The 24,038-nt window shown below is 42.4% G+C and overlaps 1 pseudogene; it reads right to left on the reverse strand.

Annotated features, from left to right (window-relative positions):
- Nucleotides 1-19,329: 19,329 nt before the first annotated feature.
- Nucleotides 19,330-19,510, reverse strand: LOC126485587 (U2 spliceosomal RNA; annotated as a pseudogene).
- Nucleotides 19,511-24,038: the final 4,528 nt, after the last annotated feature.

A 24,038-nucleotide genomic window follows, 5' to 3' on the forward strand; every position in this document is an offset into this window, starting at 1 on the left:
TGTGAGCTGTTGCTCGATCTTGTGGGAATACTGCATACAGCTTCTCTGCATCTGTTGATTGCGCAAGGGAAGACTCAAAGATCTCTACATATCTGGCATTGTTTAACGTTTTATTGAAAAATAAGGGGCCAATATTGTGCATATCGGACAAAGCAAATTAAACACCCATGTTCTCTGAGTGGAGAGACTCCTCATACAGAAAATGTGGGTTGTCCTACGACCAGTATCTGCAATTGTGGGAGTTTACATGAACTGAAAGATGAAACAAGGCCTCATCTGACATAAAATACAACAAGGGGTTCAGACCGTTAGCAGTCGATGTTAACAGCCAGTTACAATAACGAAGTCTTTTTTCCTGATCATCAAATTTGAACTCTTGTACCAGACTTACACGACAGGCTGTCAATTTCGTATCGTTACGTACGCTATGACACGATGTAAGAGAGACACCAACCTACTGCGATAACCTCATTATCGACTTGTGGGGACGTTTTGTAAAGTCGTGAGTTCTGTCAGTAAATTCAGGGTCCTCACGGTCAGCTGCCTATTATTCTGCACATTCTGAACGGATCCCACAGTGCTCCGTTCCTTGTACAGTTCGTGAGGAGTTTCCGACCAGGCTACTTCACTTGAAACGTTTTTTTTTACATTCTTTGATGGAACCTGTCGTTATGTGACGCTCTACAATGTCAGTTCGCTTTTCTAATGCAAACCGCCCCGTTTCTGTAACAATAAGAGTTTCTCCCAGCAGCTGACGCACGAAAACACAGCCGCGCTCAGCTTTCCTATAAAATGCAGTGTAGCCAACTTTGGAGACAGTGTTATCACTTCCGAAGCAAATCAACTACAAGGGTTTAACAGGTACGTGAGGATCGCCGGTTTTATGTGGGACCCACAGTACCACTTCTTCGCACCATCTGATTCATTTTGTTGCTTCGCAGATTAGCAATAATTTAGTTACATATACGACTCTTTCGCTGCGTATAAGAATTATGATAATACTGTTCATATTATTTGGAGGCTCACTGCTCGTTGTCCACTTCTGTAGGTGAGCGTAGTATCTGTCCGCCATAGGGGGAACCAGATTCAATTCAGTACAATGCTTGAGATTCGTACTTGGGGGAGGACTGAAACAGGGTCATCTGGGCCTCGTAGGGCCATTTGAGGAGATACTTGAGTGATAAGTCACGGTTCCAGGGTCTGGAAGGACGCAACGTTCATACATGAAGAACACCAATGGCAGGACGCAATCAACACCTTCACTGCTGCATGGGGGCTTAATTAAATATATATGATTGAAAATGATTTTTTGTTTTTTAGTATGTCCGTCCGATTACGCAGTGTCTCGTAAACGGTTGGCCCTGACTAGAATTATTACGCTATCTGACTGCAAATAACAATGTAAGAAAATTTTCGTAAACACAGTTAATTAATTAAGTCCCCAGCACCTAAAAAAACCAACAAAACCAATAAGCACAAGAGTCACTGTTCTGTATGTGGGAGTGTGACTCAACGTCCACATCTGGCACGGTTCTTTTCCAACAAGACAAGAATTTTTAAATACCAACTATACTGACGTGACAAAAGAAATTTAGAAAAACTATAATTACGCAAGAAAACCAGACTTCACTCTAATACAAGAACACAAGCCAGATGCTTTGTTGACTGAACCTGTAGTGACACATTATTTCAGACACACAATTAATAAAAGAACATTGTAGTTTTTACCTTCATATATATTGACGAAATGCACACAATAACATCTGCTATCTCTCCCATCAAATAACTGCATAAAACATGGGACAACACTCTTTACTACAACATCTTACTCCGACTTCACGACAAGCAGTGCCCACTATCACATCTCGGTACGACTGTTAACACGCACTGTCCTCTACGAGCTCTCTGCTAGCACTGCCGAGGCGGCTTAATAGTACTCTTTGGCGCAATCTCTGGCGCAGTGGCACAGTGTAGCCACCTTTCATATGCCCTTCCTCCACAGGCCAGAATTTGATGGTATTTTTGCCAGCATTGGTGGTGAAAATACCACCAAATTCGTCCAGAAAAATACAGACAAAAATAAAAGATAATATTAATACCTAAATATCACATAATTAGTTAAAAATTTTGGCTTTGCACTGACCTTTCACTAACCTAACATATGAAATACAGTAAGCAATACAACTTCTTTTCATACATGTGACTTTACATAATAGTTTACACAATATACAAAAAATTAGTTTATACAAATGTTCACATAAAATGCTTTCAATGATTAGTTTATACAAACAAAAAAAAAAGACACTAACAGGTGACATCTTTTCAGTAGAAGCAGTTCATCAGTTGCACCCAGTAAAGTTTAGCAGGTACACCCAGCAACAAGTCACATTAGTTCAGTAGAAGCAATCCATCAGAGGCACCCAGCAATGTTGAGTAGGTGCAGACACCAACAAGTGACATCATTTCAGTAGAAGCAGTCCATCAGAGGCACCCAGCAATGTTGAGTAGGTGCAGACAGCAACAAGTGACTTCATTTCAGTAAAAACAGTTCATCAGTTGCACCCAGCAATGTTGAGCAGGTGCAAACAGCAACAAGTGACTTCATTTCAGTAGAAACAGTTCATCAGTTGCACCCAGCAATGTTGAGTGCAGGTGCAGACACCAACAAGTGATACCATTTCAGTAAAAACAGTCCATCTGTGGCACCCAGCAATGTTGAGTAGGTGCAGACAGCAAAAAGTAACATCATTTCAGTAGAAACAGTTCTAACAGTGGCACTCAGTAAAGTTCAAGAGGTACACACAGCAACAAGTCACATTAGTTCAGTAGAAGCAGTCCATCAGAGGCACCCAGCAATGTTGAGTAGGTGCAGACACCAACAAGTGACATCATTTCAGTAGAAGCAGTCCATCAGAGGCACCCAGCAATGTTGAGTAGGTGCAGACAGCAACAAGTGACTTCATTTCAGTAAAAACAGTTCATCAGTTGCACCCAGCAATGTTGAGCAGGTGCAAACAGCAACAAGTGACTTCATTTCAGTAGAAACAGTTCATCAGTTGCACCCAGCAATGTTGAGTGCAGGTGCAGACACCAACAAGTGACACCATTTCAGTAGGAGTAGTCCATCAGTTGCACCCAGCAATGTTGAGCAGGTGCAGACAGCAACAAGTGACATTATTTCAGTAGAAGCAGTCCATCAGAGGCACCCAGCAATGTTGAGTAGGTGCAGACAGCAAAAAGTCACCTCTCTCAGCAGAAGCAGTTCGATAAAATTCACTAGCACTCATCACACTGTTCATCAGAGTTTATGAGCAGAAATTAAACATGTCCTAGTGGCACCAATCATGTAGAAAAGGTACAAATAACAGTCCATAATTTTTTAGAATCACTGATCACACAGTTCTTCAGCAGAAATTAAACATGACTAAATGTCACACATCATGTTGAAAAAGTGCAGGTAACAGTTCAGAATATTTATCTTCACTAATCAGACAGTTCAGGTATGAACAATAGTTTGAATGCACATACAAATGCTTTTACAGTAACATACAAATCATAACAAACACACAAATGATATCAGATAATTGTCCTATTAACTATTACAATACACAAATACCAGTAAACCTATAATATTTATGGGTGTCAGTGCAAGCCACTACCAACAAATAAAATAATATTTAGGAGATAGGTGGGTAGGATTAGTAGAGGAAAACACACAGAACACACTCACTCATCCTTCATCCACATTAAGTACTACTGTGTAATTGAATAGTGTTAATTGTGTAAATGTAATTCTGTCAAAATCTGATGTTCATCATGTGTATCAAGTAGTACTGGCAGCAATGTATAACAGTCAATAATAGTTAAGTCAACGTCATAGTCATCATGTCAAGACGAATGTTTGCCAAGCCAGATCAAAATGTACTGTTGTTGAACAACTGTCAGTGAGCCAAGATATGCAAATTACTTCCTCTCTTCAAAAAAAAAGTATATACTGCTTAGTTATTTAACAAAGTGTGTGTATAGACTATCTTCCTTCTATTTTAGTGTTCTAGTCTGCTCTCTTCATCCTCCTTGTTCCATAATACCAACAAAAAAAAAAATGCTCCTCACTTACTTTACCTCTTATACACCAAAACTCCAATAATCAACAGCATCACATAATCTCAATACGTCACTAATACTTCTTCAATACGTCGATACATATAACTCTTATCATCAATATCATTTATCTTACCTCTTGTCCACAAAAACTCCAATAATCATCTACTTCACATACTCTCAATACCTCAATAATACGTCGCTACATATAAACCTCAGCACCAATATCATTTCACTTCCATAACAACTCTTTCCTCTAGTCAGTCTCCTCGAACAAGTACAGATAAAATCCTAATGCAACTTCAATTCAGCATCCCATACAATCCGAAGACACATTGTCAACACACAACCTCTGTGTAATCCATCTGACCCAAATTTTCTACTCATTATAAATTATAAGATACATTTTGGTTCCTTGTCCATCATTAAATAAAAGAAATGCATACCTGACCTCTAACAGACTTAGTTCGAATAACTCTCAGTAATTAAGTACGATTACGGAGTGTGAATGATCATAATATTTCACAGTGTGTACACCACTTCAAGAATCATAGCAGAAGCAAACATGTGGAGTATTTCTTGTGTCAAGTGTCACTTCCTATTTCAATTGCTCACGAAAAATGCAGTGTAATAACTGTTAATGGTCTAAACCTAGTATTGGTATGTCATGTCGTTAGCTTCCTTCCTATTAGCATAAATTTATACAGCTTCCATAAAACCTCAGCTCATGTGACTTCTATGACTTTCTTGTACTAATGTCGTTCGTCGAATTATAACAGTTAATTTTCTTATCTTAAAAATGTAAGGCACTGAGCGTAAGCAAAACATGCAATAGCGAGTAAATATACCAGTAGAGAACAGAATGTCAGCAAGTGGATGCAGCACAATTCTTACAACGAGGCTCTGCCAAGCGAACAATCTATAATTAATACAATAGTGTGACCTAAACTCTATGTTTGTACACCTTATATCAGCATTTCTATATACCAAATTAAAGAGCAGTTATGGCAACAAAACAGAAATGTGTAAATATGTAATCCATACAAAAAGCAGCAAACATATATCTTACGTAATAAACAGGTCATTAGCATCATATCAGCATAAGCAAATAAATGTTCATATGTCATCTTAGCAAGTAAACATGGAGGCGCAAGCAGATAAATCACAAGTATAACTTACATACATAATCACATCAGCACAATAAATCAGGTTACAATTATAATTTAAATAAATAAGCACAGCAGACACATAATAAGAAAATATGACATCAGTGAAAAAGCAGTGCAGCCAAGCGATGCATAATATACGCAAGTTACAACCCAGTTCATTAATAATCATTGTCAAAATCAGTTAACGTACGCAAGCACGTCGCTTCACAAGTAAATTCATAGAACATGAAATTAGCACAAAGTATGAATCACGTAATCGCGAGCAGCAAATTACGTCTAAAGTACGTACCTAAGTGAATTTATGTTACCTGAAAAATAAACTCAATTAATAGTTACCTTTTTTAGTTAATTAGTTTCTTCTTGGAAATTATATTCTTCCTGAAAATTTCTCGATAGCAGGTCGTCTTAACGTCGGACACGCACAGAATTTACCTGAAGTTCTTAAATACTTTATACAGCCGTATCCTGCAAAATACTGAATGTTAATAACACAATTCATCAAGTCACTATAGCTTTATACTGAATTTAGTCGGAGAAATTAGACTGTGTATTTGTTTACGGCTGTCAGTGCATTCGCACTGAGCGCTCGATCAGCTGTGGGCGCGTGACGTACGAAGCAATTGTTCGCGGTCAACGACTGCTTTGTGCGGCGCGCAGACTTGACTGTTGCTTTGAGTATGTGCCGCCGCCAAAACACAGTGCGGTATCCTTGTACTCTCCGCATGTTTACATGTACCTGTTAGTTTCTCTAAAGTATGTCATTCCACAAAAATTTTTCAAAAGTATATCATTCCACAAAAATTTTGGAAACTACGAACCTCACGTTTTGTGGTAGGAACAGCATAATTACGAACAGCGTCTAAATTATTTTTTTTTTTTTTTTTTTTGATCAGGAAGAATACCTTCTGTAGAAATAAAGTGACCGAGAAATTTCACCTGAGAACGGCCAAATTCAGATTTTTCTAAGTTCACTGTAATGCTAACTCTTGCAAAAATACGTAATAATGAATCCAAAATTTCGTTGTGCTCACTCCAAGAATGTTTAGCAATAAGAATGTCGTCAACATAAGAAGTAATGTTGTCACGAAGATAAACAGGTAAAATTTCATTTAAGCTACGAATGAATGCTGCTGAAGATACTGTAAGTCCAAACGGTAATTTCCGAAGTCACTTTTGGGTACATTAGTCAAATCCGGTTATTGTTTAATTACTCTCTAGATAGATTGATAGTCGAAGAGTTGGTTTGACAGATGCAAAGAATAGTAAAAGAGTAGGCAGCGGTGCAGAAAGCTAAAAGAGAAATAGCACCACTACAGCTCGGGGCCCTATGCTCGCTACGGCACATATTCACTTAGAGTAGTGAATCCCCTGAGGACCTTAATAGCCGCACATAATTTCTAGTTTGTGACTTTGTGGCAAATTTGGCGGAAGTGCGTACGTAAATTGATCTAGCCATGAACATGGATGTATGTCATTCTTAGAATTGCGGAAGATCTTAAATTTCCGGACAGTCAAAAAGTGTTTATGGTCAAGGTTTTCGCCTCGTGGCGACAAAGACCTACCGCGTCTGTCCCAGTCCGAATGTCGATTATTGTTAAATTCACGCGCCTGGCGCTCTCTTGTTGCATTCCGTAAATGAAACAAACTATTTTCTTCAAACCCTTCTGCTAAACTAACACTTGTCAATTTATCTGAGATCTCTTCAACTCTTTCTGATGTCACTTAATTGTTCTTTCTGTTTATTTACGTCTTCTGTAAGTGTCGCGACTCGGGTTTCGGTATTGTCACATTTAGTAGTGAACTGGTCATACTGTTGCGTTAAGTTATTTATTCTGTCGTTTGGTACGGATTCCTCGATTCTTTCAAATATTTCTTCCTTATCCTTTGCACGTTGTAAATTTAACTCTGAAAATTTCTGTACTATCACGCGATCTTTTCCTTCCCGTTCTCTGTCCTGTTCCTCTTGTCTGATTTCTGTTGAAATTAAGCTATTATTGTGAGCCTTCAAAATCGGTTGTACTTCTTCTCTAATTTCTTTATTTGAATCGTCATTCGTGTATTTGAAAAATGTCCCTGTTCGTGAGCCTAACTGAGTTTCCATTGTTCCCCTATCAGTTTCTAATTCAGATCGTAACTGTGATCCCACTGCTTTCATCTCGGTTTTAGTTGTTCCTATTTCTGTTTCAATTGTTCCTATTTTTGAGCAAAAACGTGTTGTCATTGCTTTCATCTCAGTTCTAATTGTTCCCATCTCTGTTATAATTGTTCCCATCTCTGTTTTAATAGTTCCTATATCAGTTTTAATTGTTCCTATTTGTGTTTCCATAACTGTTTTTAATTCAGATCGTACCTGTGATCCCAAATTTAATATTGCACTCATCAACTGCTCCATAGTAACTTTTTCGAAATTCCTTTCGCCCCTCACATTTCCCACAAAACCAGCTTCCTTCTGCATGGCTATAAAGCTATCTGTGTTCGATACTATTCCAGATTCTTCTATCGTTGATCTCGTATTCTGTGAATTTTCTGATTGAGAAAAATTTTGAAATGGTTCCGGACTATTTTCCCGACTTATCACATTGTTTTCCACCTCATTATCCACCATACTGTTTTCCTCTGTTGGCGAGTTCGCCATGTTAACAATTTCGTTATTCTGACCATTCATCATTTTTGCCTGTTTCATTGACCGCGTAATCATTTACAAAATATAAAAATTTCGTCACTGTTCGAAAATCACACACAATGACTCCTTATCTCCAACAATACTATTCACACTAGATGTTTCCTTCAGACACGATCAATCGAACAATTGAAATAATTGCACTAATTTGTCAAACGCGTATACAAGGCAATAAAAATTAAATTTTGAAAAATACCATTAGAAGAATGCCAATTACCAAATCTACACATGCAAAATAGACTACAATTACTAACTACAAATTACTACAACAATACTACAGTCTACTATTTTTACAGTCAGAAAAATTCCAAGGGACGATCCGAAGCAGCGGTCGCCACGTGCATGGGGGCTTATTTAAATATATGTAATTGAAAAGGATTTTGGTTTTTTAGTATGTCCGTCCGATTACGCAGTGTCTCGTAAACGGTTGGCCCTGACTAGAATTATTACGCTATCTGACTGCAAATAACAATGTAAGAAAATTTTCGTAAACACAGTTAATTAATTAAGTCCCCAGCAACTAAAAAAACCAACAAAACCAATAAGCACAAGAGTCACTGTTCTGTACGTGGGAGTGTGACTCAACGTCCACATCTGGCACGGTTCTTTTCCAACAAGACAAGAATTTTTAAATACCAACTATACTGACGTGACAAAAGAAATTTAGAAAAACTATAATTACGCAAGAAAACCAGACTTCACTCTAATACAAGAACACAAGCCAGATGCTTTGTTGACTGAACCTGTAGTGACACATTATTTCAGACACACAATTAATAAAAGAACATTGTAGTTTTTACCTTCATATATACTGACGAAATTCACACAATAACATCTGCTATCTCTCCCATCAAATAACTGCATAAAACATGGGACAACACTCTTTACTACAACATCTTACTCCGACTTCACGACAAGCAGTGCCCACTATCACATCTCGGTACGACTGTTAACACGCACTGTCCTCTACGAGCTCTCTGCTAGCACTGCCGAGGCGGCTTAATAGTACTCTTTGGCGCAATCTCTGGCGCAGTGGCACAGTGTAGCCACCTTTCACTGCGCGATAACAACTGTGAAGTCACTGATGACAGTGCCACTAAATCGGAGTTATTAAACACGATTTTCCCAAACTCCTTCACAAAAGATGACGATGTAAATATTCCTGAATTCAAAACAAGAACAACTGCCAAGATGAGAAAAATAGAAATAGATATCCTTGGTGTCGCAAAGCAGCTTCAATCACTTAATAAAAGCAAGGCTTCCGGTCCAGATTGTGTACCAGTCAGGCTCATCTCAGAGTATGCTGATACAATAGCTTCATATTCAGCAATTATATACAACCGCTCGATCACAGAAAGGTCCGTACCTAAAGACTGGAAAATTGCTCAAATCACACTAATAACCAAAAAGGGAAGTAGGAGTGATCCGTTGAATTACAGACCCATATCACTAACGTCTGTTTGCAGTAGGATTTTAGAACGTGTACTGTATTCGAACATTATGAAGTACCTCGAAGAAAACGATTTATTGACACATAGTTAGCACGGTTTCAGAAAATATCGCTCTTGCGAAACATAACTAACTGTTTATCCTCATGAAGTAACGAGTGCTATCGACAGGGGATGCCAAATGATTTCATATTTTTAGATTTCCAGAAGGCTTTCGACACGGTTCCTCACAAACGTCTTCTAACCAAACTGCGAGCCTATTGAATATCACCTCAGTTGTGCGACTGGATTCGTGGTTTCCTGTCAGAAAGGTCACAGTTCGTAGTAATAGATGGAAAGTCATCGAGTAAAACAGAAATAATATCCGGCGTTCCACAAGGAAGTTTATGGGCCCTATATTGCTCCTGATCTATGTTAACGAATTAGGAGACAATCTCAGTAGCCGTCTTAGTTTGCACGTGCTGCTGTCATTTACCGTCTTGTAAAGTCATCAGATGACCAAAATGAGTTGCAAAATGATTAATATAAGATATCTGTGGGGTGCGAAAAGTGGCAGTTGACCCTGAAGGAAGAAAAGTGTGAAGTTATTCACTAAGTACTAAACGAAATCCGCTAAATTTCGATTACGCGATATGTCACACAAATCTGAAGGCTGTAACTTCAACTAAATACTTAGACATTACAATTGCAAATGCCCTAAATTGGAATGATCACATAGATAATGTTGTGGGTAGAGCCAAACAAAGACTGCGATTCATTGGCAGAACACTTAGAAGGTGCAACAGGTCTACTAAGGAGACTGCTTACACCACGCTTGTCCGCCCTATTCTCGAGTATTGCTGTGCGGTGTGGGATCCGCATCAGATGGGACTGATGGATGACATCGAAAAAGTACAAAGAAGGGCAGCTCGTTTTGTATTATCGCAAAGTAGGGGAGATAGTGCCACAGACATGATACGTGAATTCAAGTGGCAATCATTAAAACAAAGGCATTTTCCGTTGCAACGGGACCTTCTCATGATATTTCAATCACGAGATTTCTCCTCCGATGTCGAAAACATTCTGTTGGCACCCACCCATATAGAGAGAAATGATCATCACGATAAAATAAGAGAAATCAGGGCTTCCACAGAAAAATTTATGTGCTGGTTTTTCCTGCGCGCCGTTCGAGAGTGGGACGGTAGAGAGAAAGCTTGAATGTGGTTCATTGAACCCTCTGCCAAGCACTTTATTGTGAATAGCAGAGTAATCACGTAGATGTAGATGCAGAACGTCCGAGAGAGCGGTCTGCTGACGTCATGCTCTGCTACACAGCATTCGACAAGTGGCTGGTGGCTGGCATCACATGTTGTTCTGCTCTTCATCGCATAATTACTACTTACTGATCGTTTTTTGTCCTTCACCACTGTAACCGTTTTTTGCCATTTAACAATAACCATTCTTGGAGATGACACCCCAAACATAACAGTAACTGTCTGCTCGTGCTATGTTTCTACAGTGAGGGAAAAAATCTCATTAGTGGAAAACATTTAGTGTATAATAATGAAATTTCAAGAATTCTTTTGTATAGGTACCATATTTAAGTGATTTACATTACAGGATCACAGGTTAATGTAAGCGCGAGGTAAGCAATTGCAAATACGAAATATTGATACAGTAAAACTTCCTCAAAACGGAATCACTTGGGACTAAAATAATTTTCCAAATTGGACAAGTTTCCGGATTACACAAAACTCACCGGGCTACTTAAAATTTTTCAGGTATCATGCACAAAAGATCAGCAAAAATTTTTAGTTATGGAGGTAAAGCATTTACGTACCTTCACTCCAGCACAGTGGATGTCCATTCACTGTATATTGGACAATAGAACACTTGACTATTACACTAATTGATCTAATTGACAAAAAACACGCAAATCTATATATTTACTCAAACTTTAAATTCGTTTATTGTTGTATGTACACACATATTATTCTCATGCTTATTTGCTTTACATTTCACATCTTTCGTCACATACCAAGGATGGAAACTCGTTTTAATTTTCTGTTCAAAATAATTTTTTCTACGCAATTTTTTGCGCCACACAATAGTTCCAACAAGTTGGGAGAATTTGTGTGTGCTGCAAATTGCACAACCCCATTTATGCATGAAATGGCTTCTCCTGGCGTATTAATTTTTCTAGGGACGTTATTTTGCTCCTCTTCTTCTTCCATTGTTTCTTCTTCACCATCCTCTGTTTTGCGGATTTCTATTAAATCTTGCTGAAGTGAAGTGGGTTGAGTTGCAGAAAGTCATCACTTTGAATGTAATCGTCTGCACTATACGAAATGTTTCGCATTTTCATTAATTCAGCAATTGCTGCTGCATTTTTTTCTTGAACTTCCATGGCCAATGAAACGCATTGTTCTTGGCCCCCAAACCCAGCTTTGTTGAAGCACTTGATGACAGTTTTGGGTTTTATTTCCTTTATGGCCAATCGAATCCAATTTACTCCATCCAGGACAGAAACTAACCGTGCAAGAGCAAACACACCTTCGCCTTCTACACCAAGAATAAGGGATTGCATCAGTACCCCCCCCCCCTAATAATAACACTTGAATGTGTAAATAACCCCCTGGTCCATTGGCTGTGTGAGGCTGGTTGAACCTGGAGGGAATCGAGCCAATTTCATGTTTGATAACGTTACTTTCGGGTGGCAGGTTGCATTGCCTAGGAAAAGAAGAAATGGCGATTTCCTTTCTTCAGTTTGGCATCGAAAAGGCCATGCCATTCTATCACAAAACCACTCACCATCTACGCATTTTTATTGCTTTACCATCTGACTGGAAGCTTAGTGGCGTCTATGTTTTAGTAACTATGCGGTTTTGCGGCCTTTCCAATCACCACTGTCTTCTTCATTGAACCTAACGTGTTTCCACACAGCAGTAGAGTGAATCTTTCGTTACGTTAGACATTTTTCCGCCCGTGCACTTTTCACCTTGAATTTTTAACGATTTTGAAGGTAGCGCGCCGTAAAACAATCTCGTTTTATCGGCATTGAAGACATCTTTCGGGTCATAATTCACAATTAACTTGGACAGTATTGTCTTCCATTCTGTTGCTGCAGTTTCCTGCACAACCTTAGCTTCCCCGCATACTTCATTCCACACAATGTTGTGCCTAGCTTTGCGATGTCCAGCCATCCAGTGAATGTCATAAACTCCATAATTCCTAGCTATTTACCGACTTTCAGAGCCTCACTCTGCAACATGCTTACAGATAAAGGTACGTTTTTCGCCCGCGCACTTAGGAACCATTCCCGCACTATTTCGTTAATTTCCTAATTTCCAGTTTTCTCCTTTCTCTCAGTCTCATAAATTTGTGTTTTACCGCATTTCAAGCGGAACATAATTTCGCGCACAGAGATTTTGTCTCTCTCACTGGTCTCGATTACATTAACCTCTTCGTTAAGTGTTAAAGAAATATACCGTTTGTTCATCATGTTATTATATGCCTTAAAGTGCCTATAGTCAACTGAACCTGGCAGAAGATAATGACATCACCTGGTAAAACCATTGTTTAATGGAACAATACCCATCTCTTTCACTGCACACTTTGCAGCAGAGTGTTGGTAGATGCGCAACAATATTCCTGTACGCGCCGGAGTGCGCCAATAATGAGGAAAACGAGAAATCCGACAAACGAACCCTTTCCTTTGATGTACTGTATCGATACTGAGCGTAACTTATTCGTTGTTGCACACAGCGGCCCGGTTTTAGGACCACACCAGCAGCGCCGCGCTGCGCTGGACCTCTTCTCTTGGTTTTGTGCCCCATAACAGAGATGTTATAAGTGACGTCCTTGTAGGGTCGTGAATAACTGTAGTACAGTAGTACTGTTTAGGCTGTTTCCCGTATTATACAATGAATTATTAAGTATGTTATAAGATTTGCTTTCCACTTCCGCCTAATCACGTTTCGCTTTATACAAAAAGTCAGCATATAAAAGATAAAAGGGCACCGAATGCGTCGGAACTGAAATACTTGTACGGTTTGGGCATATCTTCGAATTTTACGCGTACTGATTTGAACAAGTTTTACTACACATTAATAACCGGCGTAACTGCCAGAATATTGAATGCAAGCATGCAAACGTGCATCCCTTGTGTCATACAGGTGCCGGATGCCAGATTGTGGGATCGAACTCCCTGCCTGTTCCACTTGTTTGGTCAGTGCAGGGAGGGTGATGGCGTTTGTTGATGACATTGGAGTTGTCTGATGAAACGTATGTGTTCGATTGGAGACAGATCTGGAGATCGAGCAGGCCAAGGCAACATATCGACACGCTGTAGAGTATTCTCGGTTATAGCAGTGGTATGTTGGCGTGCGTTATCCTGTTGGATAATCTCTCCTGGAATGCAGTTCATGGGGGACAGCACAGCAGGTCGATTCCCTAGACTAACTTACAAATTTGCTGTCAGACTGTGTGGGATAACAACGAGAGTGCTTCTGATGTTATGCGAAATCACCCCAAACCGTAGCTCCAGGTATAGTTCCTGTGGTGTCACCACCAGACACCACACTTGCTAGGTGGTAGTTTTAAATCGGCCGCGGCCCATTAGTACACGTCGGACCCGCATGTCGCCACTGTGTGATCGCAGACCGAGCGCCACCACAAGGCAGGTCTCGAGATACGGACTAGCACTCGCCCCAGTTATACGGACGACTTTGCTAGCGACCACACTGACGAAGCCTCGCTCATTTGCAGAGCAGATAGTTAGAATAGCCTTCAGCTAAGTCAATGGCTACGACCTAGCAAGGCGCCATTAGTAACATTGCATGTATCTAAAGAGTCTCACTTGTATCGCCACAATCTCCAGATGAACCAAAAGGATGGATTAAAGTTAAGTATTCCAGAAGCTACGTACTTTTCTTTATAGCATTCATTACGTATCCTGTTTCAGACCTCACGCCATCCTGCTTTAACTTAGTGCGTGCATTTCGGCTTCCTCTCATTGTGTTTAGGCTGTTTTGTCTAGACACAACATTTTTTGGCGACTAGTCCAAAAAGGGTCTTGTTCTTTCTCATTGCTCACATTTAATTGTGTCATGGCTTCGCCAGATGTACTGTCCGAATTTTATCGCTTGCAGAATCAGCAGACGACGGCGTTATTGGATGCCATTGGCCAGCTCGTCCAGGGTCAACGTGCACTGCAAAACGATGCGGCCGCCGCCGCTTCACCGCTACCGCAGCCACAACATGCAGTTGCAGCACCATTCCGTAATTTTCAAGCAGACGTGGAAACATGGACGGAGTGGTCACGCCAGTTTGGATTTCATCTCGTCACCTACAGAATTCAAGGTAACGAGCGGCAGCCTCATTTATTGGCGTGTGTAGGGGTGCCAACGTACCGTGTGATAGTGAACTTATTTCCCCGACGCGACGTAGCAACTCTGTCCTACGAAGAAATTTTGTCTGCTTTATTGCCTATTTCAAGGAAACAGTTAATGTAGCTGCAAAAAGGTATACTTTCTTTCGTATGAAACATACGGCCGGTCAAACTAGTAGGGAGTGGGTTGCAACATTGCAAGGCCTTACAATGGATTGTGCTTTTGAGTGTGAATGTGGACTCCCTTATTCAGATAGTATGGTACGTGATGCAATAGCACAGAACGTTTCTGATGTTCGTATACAGGAACAGATTTTGAAACTAGTTAATCCCTCCCTTCAACAAGTGATAGACATATTGGATAGACAAGACACGCTTGACTTTGCTCAGGAATCATTTGCAACTTCGCCAGCCGTGTGTAGCATTAACCGGCCCGCCGGGCGCGCTGCACGGACCTGTAAACTACCCTCGCGCACGTCCACGCAGCTGCCGCCATGCTCTAAACCAGGTGTGCCGCGCCAGCATACAAATGCAGTGAAATCATGCCCGCGGTGTGCTACTAGACATTCGCGTGAAAATTGCCCGTCACACCAAGCTATTTGCTTTTTCTGTAATAAGAAAGGACATGTTCAAAGTGTTTGCCAGAAAAAGCTAAGATCAGACAATCACAACCATTCCAGGCCCTTTGCTCGTGCTGGAATCGAACCAAGAATACTCCGGCTCGTGAACCTTCGCCCATGGACATTCATGTAGTTAATTCCACTTCGTCCAGTGCCACTGTCTCTAACAGTGACTGTGTTCGTCCCACAAATACTGTGCGTCGACGTCGCCGGAAATCCCGTCAAGTCGCAAGTGCTTATGTACCAGTGTCCGTTCAAATTGCACGCGAAAGTCGCTCTTGTCGTCGACAGGACAATAAACGTTTTGTAGATTTGGACATTCATGGCCACGTGATAGCATTCCAGCTCGATACCGGAGCTGCTGTTTCATTGATAAATCACGACATGTACCAACAACTGGGCAAACCTCCGTTGCGTGCCGCAAATATTAAGTTAAATAGTTATTCAGGTCAGAATATCCCTGTGTTAGGACAGTGCAGCCTTCTTGCAACATATAAGGGACAAACAAAACTTGTGTCATTTTACATTCTTCGTTCTTCTTCTGCAGTGAACTTGTTTGGTTTAGGTTTATTTCAGTTGTTTAACATGTCTATAGTCAATCAGGTCCTATCAGTGAATCAGACTGTGCCTTCCGCCAGTGTTTCTCGTCTTTGTGAAGAATTTGCAGACATTTTTGCACCGGGCCTGGGTTGCGCCCAGAACTATGAAGCACATTTGGAACTGAAAGTCAACGCGCAACCGAAATTTTTCAGAGCGCGCAATGTTCCTCACGCATTGCGTGATGAGGTCGCAAGAACATTACACGATTTAGAATCACCAGGTGTGAGTGAATGTGCGCAATGCCTCTTCCATTTCAGCTCCGCTTCATCGCTTACACCGTACAGGTGTTCCATTCGTCTGGCCGACGGAATGCGACCGCGCTTTTCGCCAGTTGAAATCGGCGTTGCTTTCAAATACTTGTCTTACGCCATTCGATCCCCAGAAACCCCTTTTGTTGATGGTAGATGCATCGGAATTCGGGATCGGTGCTGTGCTTGCGCACAGAGATGGGTCGCACGATCGCCCTATTGCCTTTGCGTCCAAATTGCTCTCGTCTGCGCAAAGAAATTATTCACAGATAGAGAAAGAGCTTTGGCTCTCGTGTTTGGTGTTACTAAGTTCCATGATTTCTTGTATGGTCGTCACTTTACCATCATCACAGACCACAAACCTTTCACGTCGCTTTTTCATCCGAACAAACCTGTACCTCCGCGTACAGCGCAGAAATTCATTCGCTGGTCTATTTTCCTCTCGCAGTACCGCTACGATATCCTGTATCGGTCCACTGCTAAGCACAGAAACCCCGATGCGTTGTCCCGTTTGCTTGTTGCTGAGGATAGAGCATTCGATTCTTCCGAACTTGCTTGCATGTTCAGTGATGCGGAAACCGATGACGTGGTCGAATCGTTTCTGATTGATTTTCGTCGTGTAGCTACAGCCACAGCTGCTGACCCCGTCCTTGCTGCTGTTTTGCGTTTTGTTGCTACGCAATGGCCTTTGTCAAAGTCTCGGATCGAGGATCCGTTGGTTCGCCGATTTTTTGCTCACAAGGAGAGACTTTTTGTACGACGTGGTGTTTTGTTGTTGCGTTCTGATAATGATCAGTCCAGAGTCGTGGTCCCACGTTCGTTACAGTCCTCTGTCTTACGGCTTCTTCACCAAGGTCATTGGGGTATAGTGCGAACGAAACAACTTGCTCGTCAGCACTGTACTTGGTTCGGAATCGATGCTGCGATTACGAATATGTGTTCTTCTTGCATGGCGTGTGCCGAACAACAATCCGCACCGCCGCGGAAAGTCTTTGCATGGCCAAAAGCCACTTCCCCTTGGCAACGCTTGCACATCGATTTTGCTGGTCCATTCTGGAATGCTCGATGGTTGGTTCTGGTGGATGCCTTCAGTAATTTTCCTTTTGTTGTCCGGGTGTCTTCCACGACGTCCTCTGCCACCATCCAAGCGTTGTCTGCTATCTTTTGCATTGAAGGTCTTCCGCAGACTATTGTTTCCGACAATGGCCCACAATTCATGTCCGCAGAATTTCAGTCATTCTGCCAGGCCAATGGTATTCAACATCTGACATCAGCGCCGTTTTCGCCTCAGTCAAACGGTGCCGCTGAACGATTGGTCCGGACTTTCAAGTCACAGATGTTGAAGTTGAAAGAGTCGCATTCTCGGGAGGACGCGTTGTTTCTCTTTTTGTCATCGTATCGCTCTCAGCCCCGAGATGGTCGCTCGCCGGCTGAGTTGCTCCACGGTCGTCCTCATCAAACCTTGATGTCTTTGCTGCACCCGCCACATCAGGTTCCTGTGCAGCGGCAGACTTCTGCTTTTGCTCCAGGCGACGTTGTATTCTATCGCAACTTTCGCGGTTCACGGCGTTGGCTCGCAGGGCGCATTCTTCGCTGCCTCGGCCGCGCGATGTATTTAGTTTTGGGGGCCTCTGGTGAGGTGTGACGGCATCTCAATCAGCTGCGCCTCTGTCGTCGCACGGGTTCTGCCGCTCCCCGTCTGCTTTCAGCGACGGTGCCATCCGGTCAGCGCCCTGGTGACCCATCTACTGGCTCGCCTCATCCCCAGGTGTTACCGACGATGCCTTCCATTTTGCCCCATGGCGACGCGCCGCTGTCGCCTCCGCCGCCGCCGCCGCCTGTTCTCCCGCCGGCGCCGCCCGCAGTGGACGCCTCGCTGCAGCCGCCAAGCGCCTCCCTGGGTCACGCGCCGCAGATCGCTTCCCGTGACCAGCCGTCCTCCGCCATGGAACTCTTGCCCGCTCCCGACCACATGGCGTCTTCGCGCGTCGGGTACCCCGACGCAATGGAGGTCGACCCTTCGGCCCCTCCTGTCTCTTTACGGGCGCATACGCCGCATGTTGACGTGCACCCTGGACTAGGTTTTCAGGCGTTTCCTAGCTCCCCTCGGACCGAATGGCCGGGTGCGGGTGGCACGGCCTCGCCTGTTGTTAGGCTCCCCACCTCATCGCATACGTCAACATGGGGTCCTCCCCACGGCGGGCGGAAGCCTTATAACACGACCGTTCGCCGATTTGCGGGGGAGGAATGTGGTGTCACCGCCAGACACCACACTTGCTAGGTGGTAGCTTAAATCGGCCGCGGTCCATTTAGTACATGTCGGACCCGCGTGTCGCCACTGTGTGATCGCAGACCGAGCGCCACCACAAGGTAGGTCTCGAGATACGGAAGAGCACTCGCCCCAGTTGTACGGACGACATTGCTAGCGACTATACGGACGAAGTCTTTCCTCTCATTTGCCGAGAGACAGTTAAAATAGCCTTCAGCTACGTCCATGGCTACGACCCAGCAAGGCGCCATTAGCCTTACATAGTTTGATAGTTATCGTATAAATGTCTCACGAAGAACGATGTATACAACAAGGATAGATTAAAGTTAAGTATTCGAGGAGCTGCATACTTTTCTTATTAGAATTCACTACTTATCCTGTTCCAGAATTCACGCCCGTCTGCGTTAGATAGCGTGCATTTCGGCCTCCTACATCTACAAGGGGTTGGCACATTTACCAACACATCAGAAACCACTGCACTTATGAATATTCAACGATCTGATCTGTACCCAAGTTTGGCTTTTATCAAGAGGGGAGGGGAAATCAAACGGGAAGGAAACAGGTATTTAGAATTACCTGCAGTCAGTGGCAGGTACGGATATTTTTTTTTAACTACACCTAGTGTAATGCGGCTGCAAGAGCGGTCCGGCTAACAGCAAAAAAAATAAAAAAATATTCTTAAGATAATTTTAAATTAATTAAAAGAAATCATGGTGTGTAAGCAGCTAACTACTGGGCACATCGAAAACTACGACAAGTTTTGCTACCAGCGGAATATCTGATCACTGCAGAATATCAACCCATTTCAGGCTGTGTTTTAATTAATTTTAGGTGGGCCGATCCCGGCGGTACTGCAATGCCGGGCCAACCCGCGACAGAGTTGGAGCAAGCCCCTAGCACTCCGTCATGAGCCGAAAATGAGCTTAATATTCTGGTCCAGCGATGCAGGACGTATCAGATAGTAAGCTGATAAGAACAGATACTACACTTTTTTTGTTTTATTGTATTTTATTTTCTTCTTTTTTTTTTTTTTTTTTTTTTTCTTGGGCCTCCTTCCTCCCCTATAGCCCTACCTTTTCGTCTCCAAAAATGCCGCCATCCTCTAGTGTCGACGCAGCACGTAAAGCATGGTGCTGTTAGTAGCAAGACTCATTGCCATAAACCGAAAATAAAAGCGGAGGCATACTCTGCTATGCCTCAGGGGGCGACGACACACTACTTAGAAATACACCTCTCTCTGCAGGTGTGAAGCAAGTGATGAGTTTAGAAACTAAAAAGGAAGAAATAAATAAAGACAGAAATGAAGGCAAATTAAGAACAAGGACGGCAGCACACACAAATGAAAACGAAACTGGCGAGATAATCCCATCGCCCATGGAATTAACGAAGTAATAATCCTCTAAGATATATTACGTGTTTTCTAATTTTACAATAATTTTTCATACAAGGTTCACACAATTCCCATGTTCGTTGTTGCACACAGCGGCCCGGTTTTAGGACCACACCAGCAGCGCCGCGCTGCGCTGGACCTCTTCTCTTGGTTTTGTGCCCCATAACAGAGATGTTATAAGTGACGTCCTTGTAGGGTCGTGAATAACCGTAGTACAGTAGCACTGTTTAGGCTGTTTCCCGTATTATACAATGAATTATTAAGTATGTTATTTGCTTTCCATTGCCACCTAATCACGTTTCGCTTTATACAAAAAGTCAGCATATAAAGGATAAAAGTGCACTGAATGCGTCGGAACTGAAATACTTGTACGGTTTGGGCATATCTTCGAATTTTACACGTACTGATTTGAACAAGTTTTACTACACATTAATAACCGGCGTAACTGCCAGAATGTTGAATGCAAGCATGCAAACGTGCATCCATTGTGTCATACAGGTGCCGAATGCCAGATTGTGGGATCGAACTCCCTGCCTGTTCCAACTGTTTGGTCAGTGCAGGGATGGTTGATGGCGTTTGTTGATGACATTGCAGTTGTCGTCTGATGAAGTCCCGTATGTGTTCGATTGGAGACAGATCTGGAGATCGAGCAGGCCAAGGCAACATATCGACACGCTGTAGAGTATTCTGGGTTATAGCAGTGGTATGTGGACGTGCGTTATCCTGTTGGATAATCTCTCCTGGAATGCAGTTCATGAGGGACAGCACAGCAGGTCGATTCCCTAGAGTAACTCACAAATTTGCTGTCAGACGGCGTGGGATAACAACGAGAGTGCTTCTGATGTTACGCGAAATCACCCAAAACCCTAGCTCCAGGCGTAGTTCCTATGTGTCTAGGCTGGAGACAGGCTGGTTTAAGGTGCTCATCTGGCCTCCTTCTAATCAACACACTGCTATCACTGACACCAAGGCAGAACTGGCTTTCACGAGAAAACATAACAGACTTCCAGCTTGCCCTCCAGTTAGTTTTCGATTGACACCACTAAAGTCGCAAATGGCGGTGGTGTGGGGTGAGTGGAAGAACGCTACAGGGTGGCCGGCTCAGAGGTGCCCTTGAAGTAACCGATTTTGAACATTTCGTTGTGTCAGTGTGGTGCAACCCGCTGCTCAGATTGCTGCAGCAGATGCAGTTATCATGCGCTAGAGCCATACGCCAAACACAGTGGTCTTCCCTCGGGTGGGGCCACTTTGCCCTCCGGAGCACCATCTTCTTGCGATCGTGCATTTTCGTAACCATCGCCACCAGCAATCATGTACAGTGGCTACATTGCTGCCAAGACTTTTTGTAGTATCGGAGAAGGAACATTCATCTTCTCGTAGCGCTATTGCAATGCCTTGTTTAAACTCAGTGAGGTACTGACGTCTGGGTCTCTGTCGCGTTAAAGGCATCATTGACTAACATCGACTCACCATTTGCAGTCTCAAAGGTAACTGTAGCTCACGACCTTCACAAATTGTATATAAAGAATACCTCATCTACATTCCCAAAGTGGTGCTGCTGGTACCACTCTAAGGCGACTGGCGCGAAATTTGGATAGACATCATCTTTCAGGTGTAGAAACACGCCTATTAAATTTCGTATATGTCGCGTAACTACCTCTTCGCGCTGCGATTTTTTTTCCATCAGTGTATTTACAGGCTACTTTCCATTCGGTATTGTCTTGCTCCCTCGCAAATGGCTGCGGTTTATAGCGACAGCTGTTCTGATGCAAGGACGTAACTAAAACCGCTGTTGCCTTGCTCACTCTACGACTCTGGTGGGGTCTATTAACGAACTGCAGATCCTCATTTTATCAGTCACCGGATGAAATATTCCCGAACTTACTGTAGCGTGAACAGAACTATCGCTTCCTCAGCACAATTCACTTTCTGAAATAGTTTCACGGATTGCTAATTCATATTTCACCTAGATATCGCTTTCTGGTGAACAGCTGGTATGTAACTTTCATCTATCAACAATGAGAAAGCTAAAGTATTTGAATAAGAAAGGCCTGGCGTAGAGAAATTACTAAATTAGGTACATGGACGAATTCGTGAGGTGTGTGTGTGTGTGTGTGTGTGTGTGTGTGTGTCTGCGTGTGTGTGTGTGTGCATATCCTTCAATGAAGCTGCATATTCATTACATTTACCGCTATTTTCTTTTTATTGTCCAGAATGATGTAGGGCTGTTCACAAAGTCTTACAGCGATTGGCAGAAAATACTTTTCAATATATGAGATTGGCAGTTTTCTGTAAATGTGAGGGCTATGTCGTTTTTCTTCTTTGTACCTTGTCTCAAGAGATATTGCTGATAGAGCCGTACACTGTAGGTCTATACTTCCGAAACTATACCATCATTATTGGGAGAAGACGTACAGTAGTTTTGGCTACAAACGGATTCTGGAAGAGACTTGATCTAATTCACTTCTAGTTACCCTGATATGGTACTGTGATACTTTTCTGTAATTACTTCAAACAAATACTGGGACAGTTACTTCAGTAGTGCTTGATCTTTCTCAACTGATGCGGTATTCTGCCTCAAACGACCAAGTGACACCATGTTAGAATCCAACCTGTCGTGGAGTAACGACGTACAAATTCTCGCATTTGGTTTTTCTACTTTGCGGTACATAAACAATCCAACCTCTCCCGTTCGTTGGTTTAATGGAAGTACTTAATTGTTTGTGGTTGATCGCCGCGGGAAGTTACATGTTTCGTAAGTATCGATTGTGTAAGTTGTTACTGCATATTAGGATTACTTGAAATTTCTAGATTTCTACGTAAAGCTCTAAGTTCACCAACAAACCAGCTTGCATTGAGTAAATATTGTGCAAGAATGTTGACAAACGACGGTATTTCTCATATACTAACTCAAATTCTGGTTTATCCGACGACCGGTGGTCCATTTTCTTCAGATTCAGGTGTGCATGCTTGATATGTAGCACGTCTTTCATATGACCTATCTTGATCGGCAATATTCTATGGGAGACCATGTGATTAAGTCGTACTGACAGAAAATGTAATACTCGGAGAAGTTAGCAGTATCCGCAGAACATTTTAACTGTTCCGCTCGATCTCCCTCGTGTTATGCAGGTTGTACGCTGTAATGTTGTTTCAAAGGTTAAATTTCTGTGCTAGTAGCACATACGCGAGCCACGTTCCACGTCAGCTAAAAAGCCTTTGCTGTGTGTGAGGGCACTGGGTTTGCGGTTGCGACCGCAATATGTACAGTATTCCAGTATAAGGAGTGAGTACTTTTCATTTAATATGGTGACACTCAACGTAATGGAAAACAATATTCATATGTTCTGAAATCGGATAACATTATGACCAGCTCAGTTGCATACAACTCCAGCGTACCGCACGGTAATAGCGTACATGAAACCCGACAAATACTTTAACTGTGTGTAGCATATGTTACTATAAGCCAGACGTATGGCGTAATGAAGCAGCGATATATGGCTTTGAAAAATAGCGTAAGTTGATTATAGTGTTATCTGTAGCTTTGCAGCCATCATATTCAGCTACAAGAAACTATTCTTAGAGCTGTTGAGAAGACAGCAGTGGGAAGACAACGTACTGTGGTGCCGAGTACCTGTGACAGATGGTTTGTTCGGTATGCGTGTCGTGAGAGACACCGCCTAAATTGTGGTCCTTCTCCGCGACTGGCTGTTGCGTACGGAAGTTGAGCACGAAAATGATCATTTCCTGTTATTCATACTAGAAAAAGTAAACAGTGTATTTACTTGCATTTCATGTGAAAGCATCTCTCAGTAGCAGGCTATCATTCCCTTATTTCAAAAGTGTTAATTACCAGCAGAATAGAAACGAAAACACAGACGAAACACTTCCGATATCTTCGCGCCTACCTCGTATGGCGGGCGAAATGGTTCGGCTGTAAGATCACGGCTGGTTCGGCAGTCTCGGAGGAGAGACATGTTGTCTGCCGCGGTCAATATCAGTCAAGACTTAATTAGCAATGACTAGTTTGTAAATGAGAGTTGACTGGGCAGTCTTGAAAGACAGACATGTTGTCTTCATTAGTCGGTACCGGTGAACTTAATTATCAGTCTCTGGTTGTTTGAACATGTAACTGAAAACAATTT

This window comes from Schistocerca serialis, chromosome 6 (genome assembly GCF_023864345.2).
Source record: "Schistocerca serialis cubense isolate TAMUIC-IGC-003099 chromosome 6, iqSchSeri2.2, whole genome shotgun sequence".
Taxonomy (NCBI): Eukaryota; Metazoa; Arthropoda; class Insecta; order Orthoptera; family Acrididae; genus Schistocerca; species Schistocerca serialis.